This window comes from Loxodonta africana, chromosome 15 (genome assembly GCF_030014295.1).
Source record: "Loxodonta africana isolate mLoxAfr1 chromosome 15, mLoxAfr1.hap2, whole genome shotgun sequence".
In the NCBI taxonomy this organism is placed as follows: domain Eukaryota; kingdom Metazoa; phylum Chordata; class Mammalia; order Proboscidea; family Elephantidae; genus Loxodonta; species Loxodonta africana.
Genome location: NC_087356.1, coordinates 67,841,547 through 67,849,926, shown reverse-complemented (window position 1 = coordinate 67,849,926; position 8,380 = coordinate 67,841,547). Strand labels below are relative to the sequence as shown.

Below are 8,380 nucleotides of genomic sequence, written 5' to 3'. Positions count from 1 at the left end.
GTAGTCGAATTTATGTTTGCTGAGTCATTATATATTTCTCGGTTTTTAGCTTGAGTTATGGAATTGTTAGACTTCTTTGTGGTTACCTTAATATTTACTCCTATTTTTCTAAGTAAACACCTAACTCGTATTGTCCTATATCGCCTTGTTCGCCTCTCCATATGGCAGTTCTATGCCTCCTGTATTTAGTCCCTCTTTTTGATTATTGTGATCTTTTTACATAATGACTTCAAAGATTCCCTGTTTTGAGCCTTTTTTTTTCTTTTAAAATCAATCTTAATTCGTTTTTGTGATTTCCCTGTTTGTGTTGATATCAGGATGTTTTGTTCTGTGACCTTGTGTTGTGTTGTTCTCTGATGTTATTGATTTTCTGACCAATTTCCTTTAGTATTTCTTATTGCTTTGGTTTGGTTTTTGAAAATTCTCTAAGCTTGTGTTTATCTGTAAATGTTTTAATTATGCTTTCATATTTTAGAGAGTTTTGCTGGATAAATGATCCTTGGCTGGCAGTTTTTCTCCTTCAGTCCTCTATATGTATTATCCCGTTACCTTCTTGACTGCATGGTTTCTGCTGAGTAGTCTGAACTTATTGATTCTCCTTTGTAGGAGACCTTTCTTTTATCCCTGGCTGCTTTTAAAATTTTCTCTTTATCTTTGGTTTTGGCAAGTTGGATGATAATATGTCTTGGTGATTTTCTTTTGGGATCAATCTTATATGGAGTTCAATGAGCATCTTGGATAGATATCCTTTCGTCTTTCATGATGTCAGGGAAGTTTTCTGCCAACAGATCTTCAACTATTCTCTCTCTATGTTCTGTTATCCCTCCCGGTTCTGGAACTCCAATCACATGCAAGTTATTCTTCTTGATAGAGTCCCACATGATTCTTAGGGTTTCTTCATTTTTTTTTTAATTCTTTTATCTGATTTTTCTTCAACTATATTTGTGTCAATTGCCTTATCCTCCACCTCCCCCACTCTCCGTTCCAATTGCTCGATTCTGGTCCTCTGACTTCCTAATGAGTTGTCCAATTCTGTAATTTTACTGTCAACCTTTTGGATTTCTGAATGCTGTCTCTCTATGGATTCTTGCAGCTTATTAATTTTTCCACTATGTTCTTGAATAATCTTTTTGAGTTTTTCAACTGCTTTATCAGTGTGTTCCTTGGGTTTTCTGTAGATTGCCTTATTTCATTCTGAAGGGCATCCCTGATGTCTTGAAGCATATTGTAAATTAGTTTTTTATATTCTGCATCTGGCAGTTTCAGGATCGTATCTTCATTTGGGAAAGATTTTGATTCTTTAATTGGGGAGTTGTAGAAACAATCATGATCTGCTTCTTTGTGTGGTTTGATATCGACTGCTGTCTCTGAGCCATCTATAAGGTATTCTAATGAATTGTCTTATATTTTCTCACTGAGTCTTATCTTGTTTTGTTTTCTTTCAGGATATGTAGATGGGCTACTAGATTGTGCTGTCTTGATTGTTGTAGCCCTTGAATCACTTATGTGCTATTACCAGCTGGTTTGGACTGGTACCAGAAATATAAGCCTAAGTGTCCATTCATTATTCTTGAGTAGAATCTGATTTTGGGTCACCAAGTGTTTGGGGTGGACTGTCACCCATTTGCTTAGAGGAGTAGTGGTGATAGTTGTGCATCAGATTCTAGTAGCAGCAGGTCACATTCCGGGGGGCAGGATGCTGACAGGCTTCCCCCAAGTGCCAGTGAGGTAGGTGTGTCTCTATTCCTAAAGCACTTTGGTGGGTGGGCCCTGTAGGCACCCAATGCATGTACCTCTACAGATTGGTAGGTGTCACTATCCTCAGACACCCATGGCAGAAGGTTACGTGGTTTGGGTGGAGCTTCAGCCCTCAGTTTCCCATTGTGGGTCAGTGAGGGCTCTGTTGAATATGCAGAGATATCAGACCTGGGAAACATGTCTTTTCAGTACTCTGCTAAAACAATTACAGTCAGATCAGTATCATAATTGCCTTTGCATTATAAAAGCCACCTTGTTCCCTGTAGGGATGAAAGCCCAAGACTGTGGATCTCATATGCTTGGCTGGAGCTGGCTCTGTATTTTTTTGTCCAATTTTGGGACATCAGGGAAGGGTATTTGGTCCCTGGGTTTTTTGTAGCTGCTTCTATCAGGCCAAGAGAATGGCTTAGGAAAAGACAAAACAAACAAACAAAACTTCACTCTGTGGCCTAGGAAATTCCAATGTTAATGAAGCTGCCTGGGAAGGGGAGGGGAGGGATCAGATAGATAGGAGAGAGTAGTACCCAAGAATATAGACAAAGTTACTTATCTTGTTTGTGAGGACTGTTTTATCTGAGATTCCCAAGGGGCCTATAGCCTGTGTGCATTGGCTGGGTGGAGATTGCCCCCGAGGGTCAGGCCCCTGTTCTGTGCATGTGCTGTCTCAGAAGCAGTGGTCAGTTCCTCCACTCCCAGTCCAAAGCCCAGAGCCAAGGTTCCCCAGCTGGGACGCCACAGTCCAGGCTCCAAAACCAGTCACTGCCTTCCGGTGACTTCTCTTCCTGTCAGCTGTGTTGCTGCGCTGCCTGCGTGCACTGGCTGGGCTTCCCCCCGAGTTCACTTTTGGGGGCTAGGGCTGCATCTCGTGTTTGTACCATCTCAGGATGCCATGCTCAGCTTCACTGTGCCCCGTCCAAAGCCTGGCCCCAAGGTTTTCTGACTGGGATGCTGGCTTCAGGCTCCAAAAACAGTCAGTGCTTCCCCGTGGTTGCTCATTCTCTCATTAGCCACGTCAGTGTGCAGGCTGCTTGTGCTGCCTTGGTCTCTACGGAGGTCACCCCAGGGGGCTAGGGGTTAGGGCTGCATCCTGTGCCTGCCCCACCTCAGCAAGCCGCTATCAGCCCTGCCACTCAGCACCAGGGAACCACAAGGGCTCAAGGCTGTGGAATGGGTCATGGGATCCAGAAGTGGTTGCTGGTTCAGGGCACAGCTTTTCGTTCACCTGTCACTCAGGTCAACTCTTTAGATCTGTGTTTGATGGTTAGGGTTCATAGATTGTCATGTATGTCATCAATTCACTTGTTTTTCCAAGTCTTTTTTGCAAGAGGGATCCAAGGTAGCATCTACCTAGTCTGCCATCTTGGCCCCACCCCCTTGTTTTTGTTTTTTACACTAAGCATACTTTTGACAATTTTTTAAGCTGAAATGCCTTTCAGAATTTTGTAATCCTTAAAGCATTTTATGTTTTCTGCCCTAAAAATCTTATTGTCTGTTGTCAGATTTATTACACTGTTTAAGGTCTAAGGTATCTAAGGACAGCTTAAGAAATATAAATAATAACATTTTCCTCATGTCAATGCCTTCATTGTACTAAGGAGAAGTTCTGCACTGATACAACTCCATAAAAGGCTAAAACTGTAGTATTTACCAATCCATAAGACATTTTAATGGAAGAATTACCATGATTTTTTTAGTGTTTTCAGAAGCACATCTAATAAGCTAAGCAACATTTTTCATGGTTGAAAATATCACTTTATTTTTCTAAACAAGTCAAATAATTGTGTACCTGAGAAGGTAAACAGTTTTTCCTAGTACTATTACTAAACTCTATAAAATCACTTTTAAAATCTTAATTTTGCAGTGTCCTGATGGTATTTAGAGACTAACAGGCCCTCGCTCTAGAAAGATTCCTTCACGATCGTGGGTAAACTCTACTCCTATGGATAAGAAGCTTCAACAACAAAAGAAAACTATTTTCCTATTAACAAACAAAAATTTTTCAAAATATAATTACTTAAAAATTTAGAGGACTTTAATTTTAACAATAATCCACAAAGTAGAAAGCATGTGAAAATTGTCAATACCAAAGACTGGGATAGTAATAACCTGTGGCATTAGTATTTTACTTGAAACATCTTGGAACATGAAAGCAAAGGACTCCACAGAAGGTGAAATTTTGGCTTTATATTTACTTGTTTTCAGGTATCACTTGCGCAGTGTAAGCACAGATATGTTCAGCAAACATTTTAGTGGCAGAATGACAGCTTGCTCTTATAATTGGAGAATTTCAGATGAAATTGACAATTTGGGAAAGATAATGGCTTTTTCATTTCTTTCAAGTTTCGAACTTAGTTACATCCCTTTATCCATCCAGTATTTATAGAGCAACCTGACTGTGGATAAATGACAGGTGCAGGGTGCAGCACTGTGGAATCTAATCTAGATGCTGATCTACATGGAATCACACTAAAGTGTTAATAATTGCTACCACAATTTTTTCCAGCTATGACATTCTTTGAATCTAGCATGCATTTTCCACATTGTTTTTAGCAGAACGGTATTTCTGGAAGACATCAGTATTAGTTCAAGTCTTTTATTATAACTTTTATTTCCCATATGTATGTCAGATTTATCTGTACAATTAGGAAACCATCATCCACCTCTATATTGAACATCCAGGCACAACATGAACAAGTCACTTAAGTCTTTCCAATTTCATTTTTTTAAACTATAAAATGGGAATAATAAGTTCATATCACATAGGGTTGCTGAGGAAAATATATCAAATAGTATTTATGAAGTGCATGGACAGTTTTAATCACATGGTTAAAAAAAAAAAAAAGGAAACCATTGCCATCCTTCCAGTCTATTTCGACTCATAGCAAACCTACAGGACAAAGTTAAACTGCACTATAGGGTTCCCAAGGCTGTAAATCTTTACTGATGCAGACTGGAACATCTGCAACTGATTCGTTGAAACTGCCAACCTTTCGGTCATCAGCTCATTTCTTAAGTACTGCACCACCAGGACTCCTTAATCACATGATAAGTACTAAATAAATAGTAATACCACCCTCATTTTCATTCTTCTTTCAACACCCTTTTCCTTGTTTTTGATACACCAGCAATCTTTAATGATATATTTTGGATCTCTCTCTTTTGAACATAGAACAGTCATCACGATATCCCATGCCAGGACTCATCAACTTCCTTCAAAACTCATGTCTTGGAGATACACACATTCTTTCTGCTTTGGTCTTTAATGCCATTGGGTGAGTGATAAAAGATCCGATTTGAAGGTGAGTGCAACATGCACTAAAACGACATGCCTAAAACATGCAAAGACAGCATGCTCTAAATACCAAGTAAAATTTCCATTCTCTTGCCACGGTCCTCCAGAACAAAAGCCCCAAGAGTCATGGAACACGTCAGGTTATACAAGAACATGAAGCACATGGTGTTTTGACAATGAATGGGTTTTACCTTCTCCTCATTAGAAAACTCACTTCCTTCCTGGATGTGGAGCTCAATTTGAGTGTTACACTTAATGTTAACTATTCAGTTAGTTACTTTCCAGAGCCACTGTTTCAATACTTTTGAATTGTTGCCAGGAATCAAGGTACTCTCTAAGGGGAAACCAGCCTACATCTGTGGTCAGTATATTATTTTTGTAGTTTACATTAATACATTCCTCACATAAATTGCATTGAATTGTTTCTCTGGTATGACAAAGAGATAAAAACAAGATGGCAGACATGAGTAGCTAAAAGAAGAAACAGAAGATGAAGTGGAGAAGGAGCCACGTAGAGACAGACAGGCCTTCTGTCATATATGATCATTTGTTGTAACACGCCTACCTACCTGCAAATTTTTAACCACAATGAGACTTAGTTACCTAATATATAAAATAATTATACTAATAATTGTTGTGGGATTCCTAGACAGTAAACGTGCCTTAAAAGAAAGTCCTGCTCATCTATGTCCAAAAATCAACCACTGAAAATTTTGTGGAGAACAGTTCTACTCTTACACACGTGGGGTTGCCAAGAGTCCGAATCAGCTTAATGGCAACCAGTATACTGGTAGTATATGTTTTACAGAAGAATTGAGAGGATTGCAAATAAGACATGGAAGGTACTTTGTTGTTGTCATTTCAATTAGGTGCCATTGAGTCAGTTTTCAACTCATATTGATGCTGCATGACAGAGTAGAACTACCCTGTAGGGTTTTCTAGGCTGTAATCTTTACAGAAGCAGATTGGTAGATCTTTCTTCCACAGAGCCACTTAGATGAGTTTGAACCTTCTAGTTAGCAGCTGAGTGCTTCACCATTGCACCACTGAGTCTCAGAACACTCATTATTCTAAGTTATCAGAGTAGTTCTTTGGATGTTCAGACGCTGGTTAATACTAAGACTCACTGTTAGAGCACAGAAACAAAAAAATATGTACAATTCCATCTGATGTGTATTTGCAAGACCCATAATTCTGAGATCCCAGAATCTTTAACTTTTAACATACAACAGGGACGGGGGAAAGAGCTGGAGGTACCTGAATGGCAAGACTTGTACCTGGTTTACACTGCATAAATTTACACCTACCTCTAATTTCTTCTTCTCTTCCTCTATAGAATTCCCATAGGAAAATGGCAGCAGGAAATCACTCCACAGTGACTGAATTCATCCTTGCTGGGCTAACAGAAAAGTCAGAACTCCAGCTGCCCCTCTTTCTTTTCTTCCTAGGAGTCTATATTATCACAGTGGTGGGGAATCTGGGCATGATCACACTGATTGGGCTCAGTTCTCACCTGCATATCCCCATGTACTATTTCCTCAGCAGTTTGTCCTTCATTATCTCTGCTATTCCACTGTCATTACCCCCAAAATGCTGGTGAACTTTGTGACGGAGAAGAACACCATCTCCTACCCCGAATGCATGACTCAGCTCTACTTCTTCATTTTTTTTTATTATATCAGAATGCCATATGTTGGCTGTGATGGCATACGATTGCTATGTTGCTGTCTGTAATCCATTGCTTTACAATGTCACCATGTCTTGTCAGGTCTGCTCCTGGTTGGTAGTTGAAGTATATATGACGGGCGTGATTGGTGTCACAGTTCACACAGGTTATATGCTAAGAGTGGTTTTCTGCAAGGCTAAAATAATCAACCATTACTTTTGTGATCTTTTTCCACTAATGGAGCTTTCCTGCTCCAGCACTTACATCAATGAAGTGGTGCTTTTGTGTCTCAGTGCATTTAATATTCTTGCACCAACCTTGGTCATCCTTGGCTCCTATGTCTCCATTATTGCCAGCATCCTGCAAATCCACTCCACTGAAGGCAGGTCCAAAGCCTTCAGCACATGCAGCTCCCACATCTGAGCTGTCACAATCTTCTATGGTTCTGCAGCCTTCACGTACCTTCAGCCATCAAGTGTCAGCTCCATGGACCAAGGCAAATTGTCTTCTGTGCTTTACACCATTATCATGCTGAACTCCCTGATCTACAGCCTGAGGAATAAGGATGTCAAAAGTGCTCTAAAAAAATCATTGAGAAAAGACCATTTTGCATTAACAAAGATTTATAATTCTTGGAGAAGATCCAGTAAAGAAGGAGTCCAGAGATAGCAACATATATACGCAAGTAGTGAGATTATTTCCAACACTCTAATATTTGGAAAAAGATCCCAAGGACAAGACTGGATTCATAGTGCCACGTGGAGGACAGTCACATGGAGGGCAGTGTCAATTCTAGGAAGTCCCAGAGGTCACCTGTAGTAATCCATATTACCTCCTATCATTTTTTTAAAAAAAATTTCAAAGACCTTCATGTGGGGAGATTATAAATTATATAAATGGCATTTGGAACTTTGTTAGATAAGATCTATCAGAATTCATAGAATGATCCTTTTGGTCTGTGATCTCTGATCTTAACATACTTTTGTGTATTGAATCTCTTTCGAAAAAAAAATGATCTCTAAAATAAATAATTTTTAACCACTTGAAATCTACAAAATTCAATCCCTTCTAGTTACTAAGTGCAGAGAAGTGTATTAAGGAATGCGGAGGCAGATGATGGGTTTTGTTGTTGTTGTTAGGTGCTGTCAAGTTGGTTCCGATTCATGGAGGCCCTATGTACAACAGAATTAAACACTGTCTGGTCCTGTGGCATCCTACCAATCGTTATGCTTGAGTCCATTGTTGTAGCCACTCTTTCAATCCATCTTGTTGGGGGTCTTCCTCTTTTTCACTGGTGATGGTTGATAACACATAATTCCTGCCCACAAGATGACAACTCTGTAGTGCAAGACACTGATAGATTAATTATAGCCAAATATATTAAGTGTATTATTACTTATTTCTTTATGCTACATTCTTTTCTTCACAGTTTTAGTATTGTGCTACTACCTCCTTTCCTTGAGAATCCTATATTCATTTTCCCCATATCTAAAAGATTTTTGTTTTCACTCACATTATGGAATCACAGATGTAGAAGTGACGTTTTTGACCATGCACTGAAATCATACAGATCACTTATTCACATGCAAATTTAAAAACTGGAAAATTATTTTTGACTAATTACATGTACCCCTCCTCCCCAAAGACTCAGTATTTATTCTGAA

The 8,380-nt window shown here is 39.3% G+C and overlaps 1 pseudogene; it reads left to right on the top strand.

Annotated features, from left to right (window-relative positions):
- Positions 1-6,401: 6,401 nt before the first annotated feature.
- LOC135227714 (putative olfactory receptor 8G3) lies at positions 6,402-7,385 on the top strand (annotated as a pseudogene).
- The last annotated feature ends 995 nt before the right edge of the window (positions 7,386-8,380 follow it).